The 26486-nt window shown below is 35.2% G+C and overlaps 1 long non-coding RNA gene, 1 other non-coding gene and 1 pseudogene across 2 annotated transcripts; 2 read left to right on the plus strand and 1 right to left on the minus strand.

The window, feature by feature from the left end:
* The first annotated feature begins 3791 nt into the window (after positions 1-3791).
* Positions 3792-5635, plus strand: LOC110943480. The gene is made up of 6 exons (XR_004892782.1): positions 3792-4197; positions 4312-4361; positions 4562-4758; positions 5204-5285; positions 5361-5432; positions 5567-5635. It is a non-coding gene; the product is annotated as an uncharacterized LOC110943480 (transcript).
* A 371-nt stretch (positions 5636-6006) lies between these two features.
* Positions 6007-7779, plus strand: LOC118492244. Its single transcript, XR_004892783.1, has 4 exons — positions 6007-6048; positions 6337-6436; positions 6833-7132; positions 7438-7779. It is a non-coding gene; the product is annotated as an uncharacterized LOC118492244 (long non-coding RNA).
* Positions 7780-11794: 4015 nt separating this feature from the next.
* LOC110943479 lies at positions 11795-25954 on the minus strand (annotated as a pseudogene).
* Between the last annotated feature and the right edge of the window lie 532 nt (positions 25955-26486).

Raw genomic sequence — 26486 nt, forward strand, 5'->3', positions numbered from 1 at the left:
AGTAACAAGACATGCTAGCTATGTATAGAAGTTCCCCATTCGTAACTATCTACTTACGGATGGACCTCCATCCGGACGAATGCACAATCTATGAATGGACATGTTACGAATGGACCTTGATGTTACGGATGAACATAACTATGGATGGAATTTGATAGTTACAAATAGACAGTTACGAATGGAGCTCCATTCGTATGGATGCACATCCTCCATTCGTACTAATGGACTTTATCATATATGAACTTTATGATTTCCCCAGTTCAGCACCAGTCTTCTCTCATCTGATTAAGCTACGATACATAATTGACGAAAGTGATAGACATACTACACTCACAAATGTACTTAGCGATGGCCTTGTTGGTGGAATCGACTTGGCCAGGACACAGTGCACTCAACTGCTTGAACCTAGCTGTAAGGCCAACATTGTCGCTCCCGACTTGCTTTAGGTTCCAAAACTCATTTTCAAGTTGTTGGAGCTTGTGTGGAGGACAAAACTCGTCCTTTATGAGCTTTTTCAGCTCGGTCCAAGTTAGGGCATAAGTAACATCGTGTCGCGTTCAGCGGTCCACCAATCGAGAGCTCTCGATCGGAAGACGCCAGTAGCGTTGGTGGTTCGAAGGTGATTGGGGCAACCGCTTTGACAGAATGTAACTTCAATGGCGTTAAACCATTGAAGCATCTTGATTGCACCCTCTTCGACTGTGAAAGGCATCGTGCTACACGAATTGAAGTGCTTAAAGGCAAAAGTCGACTTAGGCAGATCAACCTTTGAGTCAACCGAGGCGTGAGGGGATTTGGTGTTGGGTGTTAGGTGTTGGCTGAATTTTTCTAACAATATCAGGAATCACCTTGGCCGTCTACTTGGCCATGAATTTCATCATGTCCTTCTTTGACATCGGGTCGAAGTCGGGCTTCACACTTGACTTTGAGCTTGACTTGGTGCCTTTGCGAGATTTTGAGAGGCGGTTGGAAGACATCTAAAGAATCGAAATTGAGGAAAAGGATGAGACTTGATCATAATATGTTTATAAAAATCACGTTTCTTTGCATGAATGAGCATCAAGTATTTCACATTGAACGTACGATTCACATAAATTGCATAAGTATAACATGTATTCGCAAAGTATTATCACGTATAAGGACGAAAGGAGTATAAATTTAGTTTGTTCTCGAGTATCATTATTGTTTTAGATTGTAGGAAACGTGCGAATTGTGCATCAGTTTTGAAATGAAAGAAGTATCAAGTATACAACACACTAAAATTGAGATAGCATAAAAGAGAGTTTAACATGAAACTTGGAATGTCACAGAATGTAACTAAGACTATTCCAAAGTGAATCAAAAGTTCCTTCGAGATAGGGAAATGTGTTATGGCCTATTAGGTAGAATACTCTCTCCGAGAAGCGGTTAACGGTATTCACCCTTCCAGTTACTACAAGTCCGTAGTCGATTGAAAATTCGAAACTTTGGCAGGATTGAAAATCGAGAAGTGGGAGTTGTCAAGATGCGAGTGTCACCCATAACTTGGCAACATCGTACCCTAAGTGTGATTGGTACTCACCAAACGGATCAAGAAAATAAATTCCAACTAGTTGGTAAGGGTCCACTAGAGTTTGAATTGGAAATTGTTCCATAAGATGTGGATTTCACTCCTAACTTGATGGCATAATTTTGTGCAAAATCAAATAGCGCGGATTGAGAGTCTTTCACCAAAGTGTGGGTTTCACGTCTATTTTGGTGAAATCGTCTCGTTTGTATGATACAAATGTCTTCAAGTCTTCAAGTATGTATTTGTGTAACGTCTTTGGAATGACGTATGTATAATTTAGACAAAGTGAATATATAGAGCAAGGTAGGAAGATTATAACATTTTAAGCAAGAATCAAGAATGGTCAAGTTTTGGTCACCTAAACTATAGACTAGGTCAAATCATGGCAATTTTACCTAATTCCCTATAGTTATGGCTCTCAAACCAATCTGTCACACCCCAACCGATGGCGGACATCAGAGAGACGAAAACGAGATAGCTCGAAACTTCATAACACTATTTTCGACAATATTTAATTGAACAAAATTTCATTTCATTGATAAAGTCAAGTACAACATTCGAATCAGAAAGTACAACAAGTTCATAAAACAAATACAACAAAATTCTCAAAACAAGTACAACATCAAACTAGATTTGTAATGTGTGTATCTAGTCAACTCTAGTAGATTTCATCATCGTCGTCGTCATAATCCTACAACACATTTAAAAGTATAGTTAAATACAAAAAGTATTAGGGAGCACACAAGTTTGAATAATAGCATAAGTATAAAATGTTTAAACAATCAACATGGTAAAATCTGTTATCTAATATTAACATACTAATTGCATGCAACTATAAATGCCAAGCCAAAGATTACCGCTAACGTAATCCTATCGTAGCAACGATAGGACCATTCTGTTTTAACTTAACATGACCTCAAGAATACGGGTAATGCGTTACTCCTATAGCGCTATACATGTTAAGGGGGGCTTGTACCAAGTTAATGACAAGTATACCACATAAAAATGTTCCAGTAAGCATGAATCAAAGAATAACGTATTAACCATGTATGAATTATTGTTTGTTTATGTTTAAGCATAAAAGTATGTGTGAATGTGTAAGTTTAATAGCATGAATGTGTTGCACCCAAAGTATATAAAGTAAAAACGAGGTTGAGTATCCTCACGGTTTTTCTAAGCTTCCTTTGTTAATTCCGCAAGTCGAATCTTGAGAGCGTTGGAACACCGAGTTTACCATACATGGGGTAAACGAAGGTGTGTCTTTTGGAGTTGAACGGAGGATTCGGATTTGGATTGAAGTATGAAGGTATGAATATAAAAACACGAAAAATATTCGTCTAAGCACTAGTTGTGACACTAAGTTACCGTGATTTCATGGGTCCTGGTTTGGCCATTAGAATCGGCAATGTAGAACTCAGAACTAAGATAAACGGATAACCAAAACATCACAACACTGTTCATGCGAATGGATGTTCCATTTGTGCGAACAGGTGTCTGTGCGAACATAGTCAGTTCGTGCGGGTGGGAGGTTCCCAGTCGTCCGAATGAATTGTTCGTGCAAAGGGGACTGTTTGTGACACTTTAACCATTAATCAGTTACAATTATGATTTTGGTGCGAATGATCTTGGGATAAAGGGGCCAGTCGCACGAATGGGTCAGGCCATTCGCACGAAGAAGCTTGTCGAGTCACTCGAAGGCTTACGTTTGACCGTTTCCGCGTATTTTAGCCGGTTTCAAGTATTTGAAACATACAAGTGTAACCTATATGTATTAGTATAAATAAAATGCATGTGTAAACTGGATTTGCAAGTATTCCATGTATGAGTTTGCATATATGAGTATGTATTCAAGTTGCACGTATGCCACAAGTATGTATAAGATAATGTATGAAATAATCGAGTTTTATTATGATCAAAGCCTCGGATTACAAGTTTTGGAAAGGAAATACGAATATAAAAGAATTACAAGTTTCCAAAAATAGAAATACAAACAGATTTTCTAACAAAGGAAAGTACTAAAAAGCGAAGCGTAACGATATATATATATATATCTATATCTATACTATCTATATTATATATAATATACATATCCAAAGGACTTCTTAAGGTCATTGAAATTTTCATAAAATACCTCTAAAGCATAATGTACAAGTGTTTAAAACATCTAAAATAAAAAATGAATTTCCTTTTCCCATTATACCCTCACTGAAAGACGCGGCCAAGAAAACCCTAAAATTTCATTTCAAAATTCAAACTGAGAGCCCTTTTCATTATCGTTCTCTCTCTCTCCCTCTGGAAACCCAAATCTTTGAAACCCTAGCCATTTCAAAAATTCAAACCTGCTGCTTCACTTCCTTTTCAAAAAATGGTGGTAAGTGAGTATGAGGATGAGCTCGGTAAGACGACGCGACGGTGGTGTGTTGAGGACCTAACCATCGCCTCCAACAATGGCGGCTAGGGTTTCTTACAGAGCTGACGTTTAATTTTCGGCGAGTTTTGGTAAATCGGCAACCATACATACGATATCAGGTGAGTTTTGGTTTCGATCGTTTAATTTCCGGCCATATGAGTTTTGCTTTACGACTTTGCTTTTTGTTATAAGCAAGTGTACGTCTCTTCTCTAGCCTTTCTCAAGATGCTTAAACACAGTAAGTACCAAATAATAGGGCTTCATTATGTAAAACTGTTTTTTTCATACTTTGGTATACGTTGGATTACAGTTGTAAAGTGCACAAGTATAATGTATTATCCATGAATATTAGACAGGTTTGAGGGGTACACCAAAAAGAAGCTCATTGTTATCAAGAACCAGGTACTATTCTTGAACATATGTGTTTTATTGTTTTATATAATTTATCAGATGTTTGGATCTTTAAATATCTTTATATGAAGAGTTATAATGGTTTATTTCATATTTTTTATATAGAGTTTGGGTGTTTTTGAATAGATCTTTAAATCAAACAAGAACATTCATTTGATAATTTTGTATATCTTTTTGGGTTCTTGATATAGTTGGTAGTGCATATGGGAAGGAAATCGATATTTGGAGTGCAGGGGTAATGTTGTATATTCTATTAAGCGGTGTACCCCCATGTAGGGATTGGATGTTAGTTTGAATTTGGGTTCCTCTTCGTTGGCTGATGGTTCGAAATGGAGGGATTGGATCGTGGCGGTCATTGTAAACAGCCGAAAGTTAATTCCTTGGCAATGTGAGACCTTCTTACTGTTAACTTTTTTTTTGTTTTGATAGGCTTTGTGATTATTGTTAAAATATGACTGATTAAGGTTAAAAACTTAAATGGTATTTGACGGTTTTTTTTCAAGAATTGATTAATATTTTTGGATAAAAGAATATTAATCGATCTATCCTACACTAAACGATAAAGACAAGGAGGCAAGCTGCTAAACCATCTCAGTATTGAGATATTTACAACCAATCAATTAATATGGGTGTTTACTTGTACCAATAATTGTTTTAAATGAACCAATGGGTTGTCGTGCATCTTATGTTTTAGTTTTTCTTTTTCTGTTTTTTATGGACCCAGAAATTGCATAAATAGAATGCAACACCATCTGTAGTAGACGGTAACAGATTCTGTTTGTTTGTCTTTCTTGATTTGACAACACTGGCGAGCTACTTTTGTTTAATGTTAGGTTATCAGCACACGGAGAGTAAAAAAACAATGTTGACTTTCTATCTCTGTCACATACCCGAAGTGGGCAAGATATTCGAGAAGTATAGATATTTCTTTTCTTGTATTCATAAGACTTCTTACAACTCTTTTTTATAGACAATTCATTTCTCTTGCAGGCTCGTGAATATCTTTCTAAACTAAGTGACCTCAGTCAAACTCAAATTTTTGCAAAGATTGAAAATGTAGAGGTGAGATTTAATTTTGGTATCTTTTAGGGATGTCGACATAATGTATGTATTAGACAAGTTCCCCTTTTTGTATTAATTTGGAAGCAGTGCATAAGTTATAAGTTTTCCCAGTAACGTGTCCGGTATACTTGCAGGGCCTCGTGAATTTTGATGAAATTCTACAGGAAGCTGATGGCATTATCCTTGCTAGAGGGAATTTACGGATTGACCTTCCACCAGAGAAGGTCGGTTTTTGTCTTCATTTGAAGTAAATTACTGTAGAACTATAACCAATTTATTTATTTATTTGTACACAGGTATTTCTGTTTCAAAAAGCAGCTGTGTACAAATGTAATATGGCTGGGAAACCGGCTGTTGTTATTCGTGTTGTTGATTGCATGACCGCCAACTTGAGGCCCACCCGTGCTGAAGCTACTGATGTTGCTAATGTTGTTTTAGATGGCAAGTATCTAATTTTATAATGATAGTAAATAATACAATATCAGTAATATTATATCATATAGAATAAAACGAATGTCTCGTCTTGTATCAGGATGCAATTCTTCTAGGTGCTGAGACAATGTGAGGGTTGTACCCTGTTGAAACTATCTATATTGTTGGTAAAATTTGCGTAGAGGTATTAATTGCTTGATTATATTCTTTTGATTACACCAGAGAAATGAAAAAAAAATCATAAGTGTACAATTCCGTTTAGGGCAATCTGCACCAAACTAAAACGAATCTTAAACTTTGTCCTGATTTTAGCAACCACTTTTAGTAGTCTCAAAATAGAAACCGGCTTACACTTTTAGTAGGCCCACCCGTGCGAGGTGTGTGTGTGAATTAAAGTTTCTGAAGATGTTTTTAATTTCCCCGGTATACAAAATGTACGATTTAAGTTTATGTAACATGAATTGTTATGCAGGTTAATTGCCAAGTACAGGCCTACCATGCCGGTGCTTTCTGTTGTTATCCCACACCTTAAAACAAATCAACTTCGATGGACATTTACAGGCAGTTTTGAGGTAAATAAATCAACTCGGTCATTCTTTATAAACCTATGTTTACTTTTGATGTGGGTTTTGCTTAATACTTTTCACATTTGCCTCATTTGCAATGTTTTAAATCCGGTTTTATACCTTACCGGTTGGGCTCAGAAATGATTTAGCTGGTTGTACCGGATAGTTCAACCGGGTGTACTGGGCGGTTTGAGCGGTTGTACCAGACGATTCAACCGGCACTACCGGCCGATTTGAAGTGAACTGGTTTTTAAAACATTGCTCACGTGTATTGTAAAATTGAATTGTACATGGTGAAAAGTGAAAACATGTAATATTATGCTGTAGTGTAACCCTATAATCATTTAAAGTGAAGCAATTGGTCTCAAATCCTAATTAATCTAATGAATCTGCTTTTGCCAGCTGTGAGGATGATCATTGAAACGCCTCAAAACGTTGCGAAGAGGCAAGAGCCTTCAGTTCTGGCGAATTGAGACCGTCGGTTAATTCTTATAACCATGAGGATAAAGGAAGTGTTGTGGTTGATAGTGTTAAGAAGAAACTACGTAAAAAGGGTTTCAGGTTCTTCCTCCCCCGAATCTGCGCGAAACGAAAGCCAAGGTTCATTAGAGCCAGTCTTCTGTTACTGAGTCTCCTGCACCTATGCCATGGTTGTTGCGAAGAACTGCATACAGTTGACCATTGACTCCAAGTCTTGAGAAGGTAACTCTTCTGACTTTTATGTTAAAATTTTGTTTGAATGGTATTAATTAATCCGAATAACTGAATATGATAACGGGTCAAACGGTTGAATGAGGCTGTCTAACGTGTGTCCTAAACACATTATTATATCAATAACATTAATGCACACACCTTTTCAACTAAAACAATGCCTTGTCTCTTGCCATTGTTTCATCTGGTAGTATGATTTAAGTTTTGATTTTAGTTGAGGGAATTTTGGACATTTGGTACTTACTAAAACAATTTTTGGTTTTTAAGTTTTGATTTTAGTTGAGGGTATTTTGCAGGTTTGATTCAGCCATTCTATCATCAGGTGTGAAACTAACATTAATGTTGTTTGCTTGGTATAATTGGAATAACCATCAAAGCTATTGTCAAAAGCTCAAGTTTAAGAGCAGAAACTGTCTCAACTTATAGCTGGCAACGTTGAAGATCAGATCTCACAAAAAAAAAAAAAAAAAAAAAACAAATTACTTTAGGTTGCTACTATTTTAATTGAAGAATTATGTCATGGGGTTTTAATTTGTGTTACAAATGTAAGGTTGGATTGGGCCGAAAATCTTGCGGGGATTATTTAATTGTGCTATATGGGCCATGTTATATACCAGGTTCAACCGTTCAAGTGTTTAGTTAAATGAGATCATAAACATGAAATGTGAACTGGATACTATTTAAGCCTATACATGCTACATAGATGGTTCAAGGTACCTGGTACAAAATGGTGACTAATGTCGATCCTCAGTTGGGCTTACAGACTATAATTGAGTCATGGGCCTTGTATACTTGGAATAAACAGTGGGCCCCTCCAGATGTTCATGTAGAAAGCTGGAGCCCAACGTTTAAGTATTCATAATGATTGGACTGATTGTGTTAGCCACAGTGGGTTGGATCGTTTCCGTTATGGGAACAAATTTCAAATGTCATTTGAGTGAAGAAACATGTTATGAGGGTGTGAGGATTGAAAAAATTAGAGGGCTTAAATTTATAAAATTTGTTGGGGCCTTGCTCCCTTTACCAAAAAAAAATTAATGAAGAGGTACTTTAAAACTATTGTTTATCCTAGAAGTTGTATAATGAACAGGTCGATATCGGGTAGTGGGTAAAAAGGCTTTGTATGGATTGGCAAACACTTATTTTGTCTGGTTTTATGAGTTAGTTATGTTTATTGAAACCATAAAACGTATATTGAAGAGCAACGTGAGTAAACCCGCCTTTTCAATGTAACGTTGGCCCATTGGCTAAGAAACCAGTACGATGACAAGTATTAGTCTTTAGATCATGAAGGTTTAGTCTTAATTTTTGGTTTTAACCTAAAACCGAACTGACCTGACTCAAGTTATATAACCGATAGCTGATTTAAAATGACCCAAGTTATATAACCAATAGCTGATTTAAAATGTAAGTAGATGATGAAAGGTTGAAAATTAATGGTCAAATTTTTCTTATTTTCTAACTAAAACTAAAAGAATAAGAGAAATAAATTAATTAAAAATGTGAAAATATAAGAAGTTGCATAATAAGTTGTCTTAAGCTTTTGGGCAGTCTTGTAAACATACATGTGTTCTCAACTCTTTTTTTTTTAAATAAATTTTCTAAAAGATATTATTAGTATGTTAAGCAATGTGTTTGATTTACATGAAATAAATAACCAATTTTTTTAATTGGTCGTATATATTTTTTAAATTAAAATTATTACATATTAGTAACAACACTGGCTTTTTTCATATTCTACCTTCCATCCATTTGAAATTTTGAATCGTTCCAGTAGTATTTATGTGGCATCTCAATAGGATTAAATAGATTTTATTTACGTGGCATTTAAAAAAAAAAACTTGTTCAAATAATATAGATACCGGCAACGATATTGTTCAGTTAAAGTCAGTCTGAGCGTTGTGTTTTAGTAATTTATATTGACTAGAAGATTCAATGGGTCTAATGAAACCCGATTCCTTGTACCATTTCGAATGTATGATTTTTTTAATTATTTAATTATTATCTATAAAGTTCATGACACACCAATGCTACGAATAAAAAAAGCCAATAGAAATAGTAAGCAATATATCACAAGAGGATTGATAAACTAACAGAAAACGAGTACCGCGTCATGAATTGTAACCTCGCCGTTTTTTAAGTACCTTAACCGAAAATTTAGATTTTATTTATGACCCAACTGAATTGAACCGAACCTTCTAATGCACACCCTTAGAATGTTGTGTTTTCCGTTGTATTGCGAATTTGGTTTTGGTTATGGCTCAAAACCGAACCGCCCCGTACATAGCTCTAAACCCACCAATCTAAGTGATATGTTTCCCGCAGCATCGCGCGGGTAAACGACTAGTATATATATATATATATATATACGTACGTACGTACGTATATATATACGTACGTACGTATATATACGTACATACGTACGTAATATATACGTACGTACGTAATATATACGTACGTACGTAATATATACGTACGTACGTATATATATATACGTACATACGTATATATATACGTACGTACGTATATATTACGTATATATATATACTTATATACGTATATATATATACGTACATACGTATATATATACGTATATATATATCTATATATACGTATATACGTATATATATACGTATATACATATATATATATATACGTATATACATATATATATACGTAGGGGATGGTTTAAATGAAAACCACTTTTATTGTGAAAACTCGAAAACTAACAAAAAAAGCCTAAAAAAACCTAAAAAACATACAAATTTTTTTTTTTTTTACAATTTTTTTTAGAAAAATTGCTACTTTTTATATATGGAAAAAAAATTTCAAAAAAAAAAAAAATTTGGTTGTACTGCACATGTGCACTAATACGGAAAGCCTAAACCACTTAACCCACCCCCCACCGACACCCCCCAAAAACCTAAACCCCCCACCCCCCCCCCCCCCAAAAAAAACCTAAATTCACCCTCCCACCAAAAGCCTAACCCCCCCCCCCCCCCAAAACCTAACCCCCCCCCCACCCCCCACCCTCCCGAAAACCTAAAACTAAACCCTAAACATAAACCCAAAAAAAACCTAACCCCCCACCCCCACCCCCAAAAACCTAAACCCCCCTCCCCCCACACCCAAAAACCTAATCCTAATCCTAAACCTCCAAAAAAACTAACCCTAAAAGCTAAACTAGAATCAAAAAACTAATTTTAAGCATGTAATGCACATTGTAGTACATGTTATATTGCACATGTGCACTACTATAATAATAGTATTGAAAACAAGACGACACCATAAATCTTTTTTTATGTCATAAAAAATATGCTCGAATATACTTGAATGAAAGATAAGAAAATTTGTGATCTTATGGTGCCATTTTTGTTTTAAAATGATAACGTATGGAGAAATGAGAAATGTTTGAAAAGTTATATATTTTTTGTTCCAATTTTACCCCTCCTTCATTAAAAATCTTCCCTCCCTCCTTTTTAGTGGGTTTTAGTTAGTTTTCTAGTTTTCACAATAACTAGTGGTTTTCATTTGAACCTTCCCCTATATACGTATAGATATATATATGTATATATGTATATACATATATATATACGTATAGATCTATATATGTATATATGTATATATATATATATGTATATATACGTATACAGATATATATATGTATATATATATGTATATATATATATATGTATCTATATATATGTATCTATATATATATTATATGTATGTATCTATATATATGTATGTATGTATCTATATATATATGTATGTATCTATACTAGTCATTTACCCGCGCGATGCAGCGGAAGTGGCGATTTACAATAGGATACTCGTTTAGCGTTAGTTTATCAGTCATCTCGTGATATATTGTATAGAACTTAAATTAGTTTTCTTATTCATAATATGTTGGCATTCGTTTTTCTGTTAGTTTATCAATTCTTTGGCGATATATCTTTATTCATTTTTCTAACTGTAGATTCGGCGTGATCTATCTTTGCCTTGAATGTTTTTGGAATTTTTGAAGTGACTACGAAGAAAATTTAAGGTTGTTAGATATGTTTAGCCAATTTATTAATTATGACTAACCATGTAAAATGGAAAACTTATTTTTTTCTAAATACTTAAAAGGGTTAATGGGTCAACCCGTTTTTTATACGGATCAACCCAAACTTTTTTTAAGACCGATTAACCTGAACACCACCCCCTTTTCTAAACTTTTCATGTAAGTCAACCACTCAACCCGTTTTTTCTACGGACCAACCCGAACTTTTTTTAAGAGCGATTAACCTGAACACCACCCCCTTTTCTAAACTTTTCGTGTAAGTCGACCAAAGACATGTTTCGTTCGTGTCATGTTCGGGTTGTGTCAAGCATTGTCGCCCCTAGTTATGACTGATGTCTTTAGCACAAATAAATACATGGGTCATGTTCGTGTTTAACGATTCAACCCAAGATGATTGACATCCCTAAATTCTTATCAGCCTATAGCCTGCATTCGTAAGAAGAAAAAAAAAACAACCCTAGTAAACGTTGCAAGTATTAATTTTGTTGAAAACGAAAGGGAGCTGTAAATACAGGACAAATGCCCAGCTAGATCCCGAATAACTCCAATCTCAAAACAATACACAAAATAACATAAAATTACCAATATGATTAATAAAGCCAATCATTCCATTATCCTTTCATTGAAGAGCAATTTGTTTACACCTTTTTACATTCAAGTAAATCTAATAATTACTTAATTAGTCTAGACAAAAAATGTAGTTATTCTCTTAGAATACTACAATTTTTATTAATGGCATATAAGACCAAATAAGCCATGCATAATACATTGTTACCATCCTAATAACTACATCAACTTTGCTTCTATGAGTCCAGCTACCGACCCGACTAAAGCCACCGCCGATACAACCATCAGAACACCACTGAATATTTCAAGAACCACCCATTTTCGACTCCATGCTTCCAACTTTCTTTGCACTATGTACATTTCTACTGGAAAATATATAGCCAATGGACATAGATTTAGTGCACCTAACACACCCACAATCTCATGGAATCTTTTCAAAAACTGACTGCTGTGGAGCTTTTGCACTAACCATCTCTCCACAAATGCAAATACTGGTTGGCTGAATAGCTTTTGTTATAATCCAAAAGGATTGCATTAGTCATTGTTTACCATTATAAATGATTTGACTTTTAAGGTCAACAAAAAGATGAAGATTCCATTACTTTTGTTAAAGCCGCATAAAATGTTAATTAAAACTAAAAAGCAATGGCCATGAAAGTTGATAGATTCCATGTGGAATCCAATCTTAAAGACATGGTATTGACATGATTGATAATATTCTTCTTGACAAACAAACAGTTTGACTTTTAAGGTCAAACAAAAAAAAAGTAGGAAATTCATTATTTGATGATTTATAATTTATATAGTCTTTTAGAAAAGTATTAATGAATACCCAAAATCTCAATACATAGAAAAATATGTAAAGACAATTTTGGTCAGGAAAGTTTGATAAAACCCATTTGAATTTCAATATGAAAAGTTGTAACTTTGACCTGGAAAGTTATATAGTAAAAGACAGTTTGACTTTTTGAAGAAAATATTTATCAATAAGATCTTTGTTAAACCTGTATCAATTTCAACTTGAAAGTCATCAATTTGTCCTTAATAGTCAAAGAGTGACTTGTTTATGTGAAGTATAGAAGGTTTACTTGATATCCTCATATTAGATGCATTATAACGCAGGCGTTAGCAAAGGCGACGTGCCAATAAGGTTTATAAAACCCAAAGCCTGTCAAGAGGTTTCCCGGTGTATCATTCCCAAATGCAGCATACCCTAAACATCCGCATCCAAGGTAGAAAAAACTTGTCGCAAGAATCGCTATTGCTGAAGCGTGTTTTGTAACCTTGTTTTCCGCTGGTGGTGACTTCACAGTATCCTATATTACACCAAAAAATTTATCTTACGCATGTGTATGACACATAGTTATTAAAGTCGCTAGGCGCACTCAAGGCGCATATGCCTCGCCTAGGGCCTAGGCGCAAAGCGCAAAAAAAGCGCGGGCCTGAGAAAAAAAAAAGCGCAATAATTGAATATATATATATATATATTATGTTAATTGTATTAGTTTTATAGATACTATTAATCTCCAAATATATTTTTAATACTAATTAGATATTAAAATCATCTAACTAGCATCAAACAATTTAAATCCTTTAAGGTAATTAGTGTATAAGAAACTCTTAACAGATGTAGTTGTGTACTAACTTATATAAATATAAATATATAATATAATATACGCCTTCATTTTGCAATCTAGTATACCTGAAAAAAACCTATGACATAATTCATTAGAATTAGACACAATTCATTTAAAAGATGATAGAACAAAAATAGAAAAAACTTTAGCTCTGCAATTTGCCTGCAACAGTCACTGTTGACAACTCAGTCCTAGTTTGTGATAAGTCACTGATATTAGTCAAAGCACACTAGCCACTTTTTTACTTTTTACCCAGACAGGCAGACACACACATATCAATAAATACTATTTAAAAAGCCTGCCCTTTTATTTTCATGTGTACCCCGTTCCATCTCTTCTTCCTCTCACCATCTCCTTCACTAACCTGCAACTCTAGCCTCCGGCAATCTGCAACATCACAGAATTTATCCACCAGAATACATCTACTTCTTTCACCACCAGAAGTTAGCCGGAATGTGCAGAACTTTGCCAAAATCTCGCCGGAATCTGAGAATCTTGCCGGAAATGCGCCTGAACCATTGCTCGGAGAAAAGCGCAATTGGTGCGCCTCGCCTGAAATTTGCGCCTAGGCGCACAAGGCGCTCGCTTTTGACAACTATGGTATGACAAAATTAAAAAGTAACTGATCTTAAACTTTACCAATAACGAATTATTAACCTGAATTTCCAAAAGAATAAGCTCATATGGACACGCGAATGCTATGTCTCCAAGTGCTTGAAAAGTTAGCCATAACTTATGAGCTACACTAACAGCTGGGTATCCTGTAATGCTCCCAGCAATCTTACCATTCTCTGCAGTGTTTTCAAATGATCAGATCACACGGAATACTTAGAGGGTGTTTGGCGTTTTCTCCACTTTTAAGTCACTTTCAAAACGCTAAACCCCTACCGAAAACCGGAGTGGGGGATAGAAACATAAAGGGGTTCGTACCGATTACTTGAGCGGAACCGAGCCCCAAACCAATAGAGAAGTAACAAAAGGACATTATGGCCGCAACAACAGACGCCAAAACCATGCTATGGAAATCCAGCATTTGTGACATTAAAATCTGCACTACTCCAAACAACAACATATAAGTGTTGCCACCGTATTCGCAATCGCTAACAGTTGGCTTTCAAAATCGCCCTGAAGGATTATCGAAAACCACCAGTCATCATGAAACAATATTTGGAACCCATTAATTAGTAACCTTAATCAGTGGGTTAAACTACCTCATATAAGTCAAAGTTGTTACAACATAAGCAACCACAGTTCCATAAAAACTCACATACTGAAGCAAACCACATATCCAGGCGTGTTTTCTGCCTGAAAACACACTATCATAACTTAATACTTACAAACACATAGAAACTTAAATATTTGATGAAATCTTGGTACCTAGAATAACTCTAACAGCATCCGTAAAAGACCGGTTTCTAGTCCCGGTAAACGGATCAGGAGACCTGTAACAATCCGATTAAAAAAAAAACGTAATGTTAGTAAAAGTTGAAGAGGTCGCAAAATGGGTGGGTCGTTTTTCAAAATGGGCCAGCTTGAGATAATCCAAAACACTTTCCATCAAGAAATGCTCGAGTTTTTTAATAAATAGTTAGCATATTAAATATGATCATGATGTTTACATCATTTCAAAAATAATCTAAACACTTAATAAAAAAACCATTTTCTAGGTCATAATACGCTTGAAATGAATTTTAACTCATTTCTCTTTTAGCTCTTTTCAATGACTTTACCCATTTGACCCATAAATCCATTTATAAATGAACGGGTCAAAATTACCACCTCTAAAAGTAGTAATTTTATTGACTCGTATTTCATTATCTTTCTCATCGAGTCATTCTCAATGTTAACATTGAGGATGCTTATTAAATATTAGAGGTGGCAAAATGGATGGGTTGGATTGGATTGGTTGTTGGGTCAGGATGGGTTTGGGTTAAAATGAGTTTGGGTTAAGATGGGTAAAAGAAAGAAGAAGGTTAGAATGGGTTTGAGTCAGGATGAGTGCGGGTCAGGATGGATTGAGAATAAATCAATAATAATAAAAACTGAAAAAAATTATAAAAAATGAAAAAAAAAATTAAAAAAATTAAAAAAAAAATTATAAAAAAATTAAAAAAACGAAAAAAAAAATTAAAAATTTAAAAAAATTAAAAAAACGAAAAAAATTAAAAAAACTAAAAAAATTAAAAAATTAAAAAAATTAAATCTGCGGATGAATCATATCAGCGACTGAACTTTATTTCAGCGAAAAGACAAAATCTGCAAATAAACCAGAATTCAGCGGATATACTTCTGTATTTCTACGGATCTGCTGTTAATCTGCAACGAATGGACTGAATTTAACGGATGTAGACTGATTCTAAGTTCTGCAGACAGATAACTCTACAACGGATAATTCAGACATAAGTGTGACTCAAGCTGTGCGAATGTAATTAAAACTGCGGCTGATAACTCTACAGCGGATAATTCTGCAATGGACTATTCTGTTTTAACTCGAATTAGTTTCTAATGTAAATTCACAGCAATCATTTATCCATTAAACAATCCTAACTCAATCTGTATGTATGCAATTATATCAACAGTTCAACACTAACTCTCCTGATGGCTCCCAATTATATCATTATTCACTTTAGGATCATTTTAGTATAAACAAATGAGTATGCACAGATTCTGTGCAGGGACAAAACAAGAGAAACACACACTAAAACACACTATACTATTGTTAAATGCAGAAGGCTATATAACTAACTTTTTGACCCGTTAATATTCGACTCCTAAATTATAAACATAAACATAAGAATGATACTAATAAATTTAGAATATCTTGATTAATCTTTCCAACGAATTGAACGGACACAATTTTTTACCAGATTCGTACGAATGAACCCTAGATTCACAAACCCAGATTCGTAACAACTGTATATCCAAAATCATCGCATACAAAACAAGTGTTACCCGACATATTTAATTTATCAAAATAGCTCCAAACCACGGAAGAATGTTTGCCCGAACTAAGTGAACTAACTTCATCTTCGTGATCATCGTTACCCGACATATTTAATTTAATCTACAATAAAGAAAAACACGGGTATTATGACATAATCAATTAACCATCTTCATTGGGGCAATAGGTCGAACACTTGGTGGGCATCAAGCAAAACACTCAATAATAATAAATTAAACACATGGGCCTTCAATTTGTCAGATTAAAGGTCCTAATTCACTATCAGGATGTCAAACAACAACATCAGGATCCATTTAAGGAAGACTAAATTACTAAAATGATGTCGAATTTGACATCAAAACTTAACAAAAGTGATTCTTGATAGAGAAAACCTGCTGAAACAATGGAACTACGGTAGTCACAGGTTCGCGTTCAAAGAACTCGCCGCGTGGAAGAGGAGGAGGAGGATGATGAGAGATTGAGAGAGATCGGTCTTATAGTTGTTCTTCTGAGAAACCCTAACTGTGCGTGTTCTTACCCATCTTGACCTGCTAGGTGATAATGTCTTACCCATCCTGACCCATCTTGTGATTATGTTTAATATACTTTGGCCCATCTTGACCTACTAACAATTTACTTATGGCCCAAGATAACCCAAACTGTTATTTTAAATGTCCATCTTGACCCAAAATTTAGTTAATGGGTTTATTTTGCCAGCCCTATTAAATATGATCAAGCATATAGATAAAAATTCCGAACGAAAAATTTGTCAATTTGACAAAGTATATAGATAAAAATGTAGTCATATACGGATTGTCATTGTCAAACTGCTGATGAATATGGTTCTAGTTATGGTTTTTTATATCATGCATAGCAAGAAAGATGAGACCTTTAAACATATGGTTGTGTAATTATTTGGTGGACCCGCTTGTAGTTTCCGGTTTATGCAAATGAATGTCTTGGGGAAGAAGATTGCATTTGATCTTTAGCTCTTCAAATAACTTCTTCAGCGCTAAAACCAGTTCACTTCTCCTCCTGTTCTTTTCACCAAACTCTTGAAAATTCATCGTATGATTGAAAACATAGCCATTTTTATCTTGTTCACATTTTCGATCTCCTTCACAACAAAACTGTGATTCAAGTGCCAGAATTGGGGATTCTTCTCCAAATACCTAATCACATATAATAATGATAGCATTTGTTATATAGCATGAAACAGAATGTATAAAAAAATGTTTTATAACTTACTTTTTCATCTTGTCTTTTAATAGCCCAATCTTCTCAATAGGTGTTGTAAAGTCAATAGAGAATTCGACACCATCTGACATATCTGGACTTCTATAGAAATTTCTAATGGGCTTTGTATACAAAACCGAATTGGGATTATATATCTTCACGTTGTCATATCTCAAGAAAACCGTCGTTAAGATATTTATCTCTTCAACTATCAACTGTCAAATAACAAATAGTCCATCAATTAAATGCAAAAGAAAAAAAAAACTGAACCAGCGCCAAATGGTCATAAATCTCCTTAAATCCATATCTTCAATGTACCTACATTGTAAACATATAACATTAATTAAAAATGAGTTAATCACCAACAAATGAAGCATACTTAAAGAACTTGTCGATATAAACGTTCTTACATGAAACCAGGCTGAGCAACATTTCTAAAAATATGATAAGCAGCCGCAATCGCTTCCATCTCATTAGAAATTTGCCGAACCATCAATTCGTTTGGCCTATCATACTTCAGATCCGAAAATATCTGCAGCTATTAACGGTGGTTACTTCAGTCAAAACACGAAGAAAAATAGTGTATCAAAATAATGAAAGTGATAATCGTAGGACAGCAAGCAGCATGTGACCTGCTCATTGATTAGTATCAAACTCAGCATTGGTCTGCCAAGCTTAACACCAACCCATCAAATTTAACCAGCAAGCTTCAACTTTTGAAATCACTAACTTAGGGTTTACCTTTCAGTCATGACAAATTCGAGAAAAACAAGCAAATACATCCAAAATCAAAATGCAAACTCATAAATAAAGGGATTCAAATCAAAGCCCAAATTAGTCAGAATCATGGTAAATGGTGCAATACTAAATATTTATACCTTTACAAACAAAAACCCATGAAACCGTTTCAAATTAGGGTCAGCGATCACACCAAGTATGTTGACTTAACAAATCTGATGTAACTTTCGCTGAGGACTTTGGGCTTGATGCTTCTGATTGTAACAATTCCATAGAGTTTCAAATCCCTATACATCAAAAACGAAAATTAATCAACCATCAACAGAATGTAAGTTTGAAATCCCTAATTTCAAACAACAAATTGACTCGATGAACTTAGAATTGAAACTATATCCACTCGTAATCACAATAAAAAAATAAATAAACAATAGAAACACTAATTAAGCTACAGAGTTGGGGCAAAAAAGGGGAAATGAACCAAGGAAGGTGATTCAGTTTCGACCCTTCAATCAACTGGTACACTCATCACCGATTGATCTTGACTCAATGGTTACTTACATCAGCAAAGCCCTAAAAACAAAATCGAGATCAAAGCTTTGATTTTAGGTTGACGATTTCTGAATAAAAGACAAATTAGAGAAGTATGATACCTGGAATGAAGGAGAAGCCGCGATTGAAGCAGCGTAACAAGGCGGAGGGGAATAGGCGGTGGGTCACAGATCTGGTGATAGATCTGGCAGGCATGGTTTTCTTGAGTCGCGCCGAGAGAGAGAAGGTCTGATTGTTTTGTGAGATGTGTGAGTTGTGAGAGAGAAAGGAATTCAAAAGTTGATCCGTGTGAAGTGAAGTGAACGGCTGAGATCGCGATGCGTGTGAAAAATTAAGAGAAACGGACGGCTGAAGATGAACCAGGGTAAAGGGTAAATTATTTGTGTTTTTTGGTGCTTTAAGAGTTGTACATTGTGTATTGAGGGTGTTTTCAACACATTTATGCTTAAATGGTTGTATAATGTGCTTAAAATGGTTGTACAATGGCAAATGACCATTCTTGCCCTTCCTATATGCTTATTAAAGTAGTATAGGTATATATATATATATATATATATATATATATATATATATATATATATATATATATAAGGTTAGATAGAAAACCCTAAAAATTTGAGAAAACCCTAGAAAACCCAGCCTCCCGACTTTTTTTTGTTTAAAAAAAATAACACATGTAATATACATGTTTTTAAGAGTTTTGAGCCAAAAAAATCAAAAAAGCGCCGAGTGTTTTTTTTTTAAAAAAATAAACAAGTTTCAGCAACTTTTTCACTAACATGTGTTATATATATATATATCTTTAGCTTCCGCTGTGCATTTAAATATTGTGTTGTTTGACTATGATGATATCAACTACATCACGATACTCCCCACCGGGCCCACCGGTTGACACGTGGAAATTCGGGGTGTGACACTCACGGTTCTTACAACTCGAGATGGTTCTTATTTTAGCGTTATATATATATATATATATGTATGTATGAGGGAAGGATGTATAAAAAACCCACTTTAATTTAGAAAACCCGGGAAATTCAAAGCTCCTGATGTTTTTTTTTCCTTGAAAAAATTTACACATGTTATATAATGTTTTTAAGGGTTTTGGGCAAAAAAAATCAGAAAAGCGCCGAGTAGATATTTAAAAAAAAATAAACAAGTTTCGGTGTAACACATGTTACAAATATGTCAGATGAAAGATGAATGTAACATGTGTTACACCAAAACTTGTTTATTTTTTTAAAAAATATCTACTCGGCGCTTTTTTGATTTTTTTTGCCGAAAACCCTTAAAAACATGTATATAACATGTGTAAATTTTTTCAAGAAAAAAAAACATCGGGAGCTTTGAGTTTCCCGGGTTTTCTAAATTAAAGTGGGTTTTTTATACATCCTTCCCTCATACATACATATATATATATATATAACGCTAAAATAAGAACCATCTCGAGTTGTAAGAACCGTGAGTGTCACACCCCGAATTTCCACGTGTCAACCGGTGGGCCCGGTGGGGAGTATCGTGATGTAGTTGATATCATCATAGTCAAACAACACAATATTTAAATGCACAGCGGAAGCTAAAGATATATATATTACAATCCGAATAAAAGTAATATCCAAGTATTACAACGAAAAGTAAGGGATCCACAGGCGGATCTATAAACATTGTTCTACAAACTTTAGACGCCTAGAACTTGCAAGATTCCTTATTAACGTCCTGAGCAGCTTCCAGCCTATTACGTACTTGTACCTGTCACTTAGACTTTTGAAAATACGTCAGTTTTCACTGGTAAATACACTCAACTGACTCATTTGAAAAGAGTTTAGGAAAATTGATTTAGATGCACCAGGCAAAAATTATTTTGACACTTTGATTAAAAATGCACAGAGGCAAAATTAATCTTTTATAACTTGAGACAATCATATTTATAATCTTGTATACAGAATTACGTGTTCGTTGTACGTTCAGGGCCCGATGTAGAAACCGAGTCAAGATTAACAGACACGCCACAAGTATAGGCCCACAAGAGTGTCAGATACCGTTATTACTTAAACAACTGTCAGGTGTATGCCTACACCTCGTGCTTAAGACGTGGCCATTTTATAATACAATGATGTCAAGGATATCCGGGACATGGTAATTAACCCCTAAAGGCTTTTATTTCAAACAATACAGATCAAACCGGGTTACCTCAATAATTTAATGACAATCCGATTAAATATTCAATACCCGACCAAGCGGTATCATTATACCGTATCCCAAGCCCGTATAGGGAAAATAAGTTAAGAGTATTTACCTGAGCTAGTTCCTGTCTTAAATAGCAAGAATAATAACTCAGCCGTATTCACTTAAGTAAGCGTAGGTACAATTTACCGGAAGGCTCTAGTCTGGAATGATGGTATAAATAACCAATTAGAATGCTAACGAGTCTTTAATTAAGCCTAAGCTTAGACCGGTTAGTCTTTAAGAAATATACGGTTCAGACGCACGATTAGGCGAAGGCCGGATAGAATGTGATTTAAACTTGACAAGTTCAGAGACTTGTTTACTATGGGTATTCCATACACATTCTGGATTTTGAGACAAAACCATTAAGGTTTGACCCGTATCGGCTAATTTATGTAAACTTGTTACACAAACCGAACCGTACGCGTAATAAATGTGACGGGTATTCGTGAGAGCCATAAACAGGTTTCCTAAGTTAATTATGCCTCAAATATGTTGTGACATCAGTGAGATGTCTTTCATTATGCCCGAAATGAACTTAAACACAAACTATGCCCCGTAGGGGTATTTTGGTAATTTCACATAAGCCGAAAAGCTCAAAACTGAAGTCTGAGTTTATCGACTTTTGCTTACTGTTAAAATATTATAATTTGCCTCAAACATCAGTAGGTATCAACCCTTGTATGTTTAAAATGGTTTAGTACATACTATGCGTTAAAAATGCTTAATAAGGCGATTGGAAGCCATTTCCGGGTTTGATACTTAAAGTTGATATTTTCATTATTCCAGAAGGCTTAAAATAATTTAATTATCATGTGTGATCAGTAGCAAAAGGTTTGGAGTTGTTTAGATATGTAAAACTCATTTTATGGCCCGTAAGGGCAAAACTGACAATTACCGGATTAAGCCTACGACTATAAGTTATGCTCAGCCTAGAATTTATTAAAAATTTGTAAAAATCCTAAAATAATATATTACATCAGTGGGTAATAAGTTTGATATCAAAAAGTAGGCTTAGATAGGCCATACGCTAATTATGTCGTTTAATTAATATAAAGCTTTCAATTTACGCTAACGAGCATAACTCTTAAACTACACCTCAAACTGATGTCAAACTTTGCGTACAAGTTTATATATCAGTGACTAAGGTTTCTACTTTCTTACATTTTCAAAAATCACTCTTTAAGGTGAAAAGGGCATAATGGTCAACATATGAGCGATTAACGGAATCATGCTTATATATAGGTTAACCAAAGAACCATGATGTATAACCACAGAGGGTTATACTAGCATGTTACCTGGTCCAATCAAAGCTATAAGGTATTTCTAAATCATACCAAAACGGGTCAGAACTGAAGTCAAAGCAAAAGTCAAAGCTTTGCGACTTTTGGTTTCGAACCGGGTCTAAACAATAAATCGTCGGATCAACAAGCTTAGATCAGTTCTTAAACTTATTACCAAGCTATATGAGTGACAAAAATAGGTTATACGCCTTCTACATTGCTACTTATGCGTTAAATCGAAAATCTAGCTTCTGTTGACTTTTTATAAACAACTTTGACCCGACATTCGACCTAGATAGAGTGGGAATCAGAGAGTGCCCTTTTATTTTAAGGGTTTATAGCCCACATGATTACCAACTTATAACTACCTTTGATTCAACAAATCACTGGACCAATAGTGATTAATCATTAAGTCAACCATTAATTACGACGGTTTGACTTCTAGGCTATAACTAAGCGAAAACTTAACTAAGGAAGGATTAGCAAATTTACTGAAGTCCTATGCTTGATTAGGAAGGTCTTGTGTCTGCTCTTAAGCTCCCAAAAGCTCCAGAATTGCACAAGAAGTGAATGATCAAATGGTTGCAACTTCATGGCCTTTTATAGTGAATTAATCACCACAAAATGTTGACACACAAGTCTACCACTGACCATAACTTACTAACAAGTGTCCCTAAGTGTCTAGGGGATGTTTAGGCAACTCTTGGGAGTGTTTAAGGGCCATAAATGTCGTTTAGAAGGCTGAACAGGCTGCTGTATGTTTCTGTTACTGGGCGTCTGGCGTGGCCCGCATGGATGTTTAGCCAATCTTTACGCGGGCCGCATGGCCCTTCTGATCAGATTCCAACTTTTCTAGTTTCAGCATACTTGACTCTTGGCCCTTCCGAAAGGTCAACTAACTTTTTTCTTGCAATATGAACCCTCTAATTTGACATATAAGGGCTTCAAGATATTTACCCCTTTCGTTAAGTCCCCGGTTAACTTTATTGTTACCCGAAAAGTCCTAACTTTCAAAGTTGACGCTTTTAACCCCTTATGTACGAATTTGATCATAACTTTCTCATACGATGACGAATCTTTATGAAATTTTAATCACTTATTCTAGTGAGCATAATTTACCGTTCCAAAGCTTCGGGTTTGCTAAAAGGTCACTCAGAGGTATAACTTTAAACATGTTGACACATTTAACCCCTGTAGTTTGTAACTTCTCACTTTCTTTCATAATTAGCTCCGTATGATCCATGAATCATTCGTTTAAGGGTATTAGCATCATGTAGGGTCAATGTACAATATATTTATTCATTGTTGACATTTAGAACTCGTATATTCACATACCTTTCATGATTGTCAACTTTAGTCCTTTTAGGACATTTTTTTTCACACGTTCATACATATGACACGTGTCAGCACATTATAGGACGTGAATTTTCGAGGTGTTACATCCTCACCCCCTTAAAAGAAATCTCAACCTCGAGATTTGTTAAGGTAAGGGAAGTATCTTCTACCTTATATTGGGCTTAATCTTCCTCGGTACCTGTGAGCCTCTAAGGAACCACAATTGACCTTAATAATAGGCACATGCATCTTTTTGGAGCTTCTAATCCTGTCGATCCTTAATCAAAACAGGTTGCTCATACTATCATAGTCCTGCATATCATTATGTGATAGCGCTTTTCGATTTATTGGTGACACGTCGCTAAATCATTAGTGTGAATCATATTGTGCGTTCCTCCAAGCCCCTTAATTGGGTCTCAGCTCGTAAGCTACTTGATCTTGATACATTCGATTTCCTTCGAATGATTCTATATATCCGGAGCTTAACTAGCCCGATAACTTAACAATTTGGCACACCCTTCCTGGGTGATATCTCTTGTTGAACCTTATTCCTTAACATGAATTAATTCTTAATTTTTCTGCCGAATACTGGCATCTTGCCGATGATTATGAATTTGCGTGATCTTATTGGTCGTTTCTAATACAGCTTTCAGATCCTGATGATTGGACTTACCAATCTATTGTCCTATCAATGGACGTCTAATATTCCATCTATACAGGGTCTTCGAAGGAGCAGCCTTGATGCTTATATATCAATCATTATAGAAAGCTTATCTTAAAGTAAGATGGTTAATCTAACCATTGCTTAATTAATTTCAGGGAATAGCTAATCCTTGTCATTAGTCGAACGAATCGACGACCTTGGGCAGTTGATGGAATTTCATGCTCGGTGCCTATTTAGGGTTGCGGTAATAATGCATAAGCATAATGAACCGTCTTACTTAATTAATTATACCGGACTCTCGGAATATTGAGTTAGGCTATATGAATCCTCTATATCAAAACTTACTTAATCGGGGTTTTCGACTCTTTCCAATAATGGTACTAGCTGTCTTGGAGAATTCATATTGACGATGCAGCCCTAAATGGGATATGAATCTTAACTCTACTCGCCAATCGGGAGGTAAACAGGGTAGTCTTAGGAGAAGATAATCAAGATACAAGGAGGTTACAGAGATTTTCCGAATCCCGGGCTCCAGTTCATCCATCCTTTCTTGTGTCAAATGAGTGACTCATGTACGAGTCCACAAATTTAATCTAAGACACTTACTTGAAAAGAAAATTTTCCACTTTCTAGATATCGTCTTTGAATACTACTGGTTGACTTTGGTACCATGTGCTTATTTGAATATCCTTGTGGTCCCATGCATTAAACCCCCATACTGATCAGGCATGGAAGCAATCTATGGAACATATTAGGATACACGAATCCTCATATGGCGCTTTCGTCATACCATTTGGTATTCGAAATCAATGGAGACCAAAGGGATATGAATTTTTATAGGATGTTGTACTTTATCTGGAGAGAGGGTACATTAGGACATTATGATTGAAGATTTCCGACAGGAATAGAAGGAATGGTTCCTGTTAGTTTTCTACCCGTAGGTTTTTCCTTATGCTTAATATATAGGGTTTTATGAAACGTTTTTAAAAGCTTGCTATACCTATCGTTTATGAAAGATTTATTGGTATCCAATCCAAAATAAAACTCTTAGATTTCTGATAAAAAGTTAGGGAAAGTACCTGAGGCCATTATTTATGAACTAGCTCAGGTATTTAGGCGCTTTCATTCTTAGGCTTTTCTTCTTTAGCCGCATTTCCTTTGACATATCTAGGGCACGTGGTCTTGATGTGGCCCTTCTCATTACAGCCGAAGCAGACTGAATTCTCCATGTCCTCGCAGTCCAACGTTGTATGTTCCCCCGATTTGCAGATCCCACACACCCTTGGTTGTGATCGGGATTTTGGTTCGAACCTGCACTTCCCATAATGGCACTTCTTGCAGGTCTTGCATACCGGTTTCTGGTTGGACTTCTGTTTGTTCTTCTTCATAGAGTTCTGTGAGTTATTTTCCTCCCTTTTCCTTTTTAGTTCATCTTTTGCAATTGAGGTATGAACAAGATCCTCCTTATGAGTAAGGAAATGTGGTCCTGGATAAAATTGGGAGCGAGTAGCCTGGGGCTCCTTGAACTTTTTCATAGCTTTCTTCACAACCTTTCCAACAGCTGCGTTTATCATAGTTTAAAGAACACCTTCGGAAATTCTAAGGCTCACAATCGTAGCATCATCGGTATGTGTCACATCATTAATAACACGATCGACGGCTGTCTCATCTGAGTTTGCCATTTTCGATATTGGTCCCTAACACCAATAAAATAATTTCTTAGCTGCAATCCAACAACTGCTATTCTCTATCCTGATGGCCTTAACATATACTAACCGTGGTATTTATAGACCATATAGGCTAATATAGTACTAACATTCTCAATGAATGTTATTTAATATATATTCATTATGTTTAGCCTAGGTCATGAAAGACCATCAATGGCTTTTAAGGTTTGGGCCTAATTCATCATCTTTTGACAGGGGATCAAAACGTCACATCTGTCTTTATTATATTGATGAATTTTGGATAGCTTGAAGGCTTGCCATAAGGATATCAGAAAAGAGTGATTCCTAATAGATACAAACATCAATCTAGGAATTGTTGGAGCATTTTCTTAAGTATTAACGACAAATTTCCATCTCGTTATTAAATGATCGGAGTCCT

The sequence above is a fragment of the Helianthus annuus genome, chromosome 5 (assembly GCF_002127325.2).
Source record: "Helianthus annuus cultivar XRQ/B chromosome 5, HanXRQr2.0-SUNRISE, whole genome shotgun sequence".
NCBI lineage: Eukaryota > Viridiplantae > Streptophyta > Magnoliopsida > Asterales > Asteraceae > Helianthus > Helianthus annuus.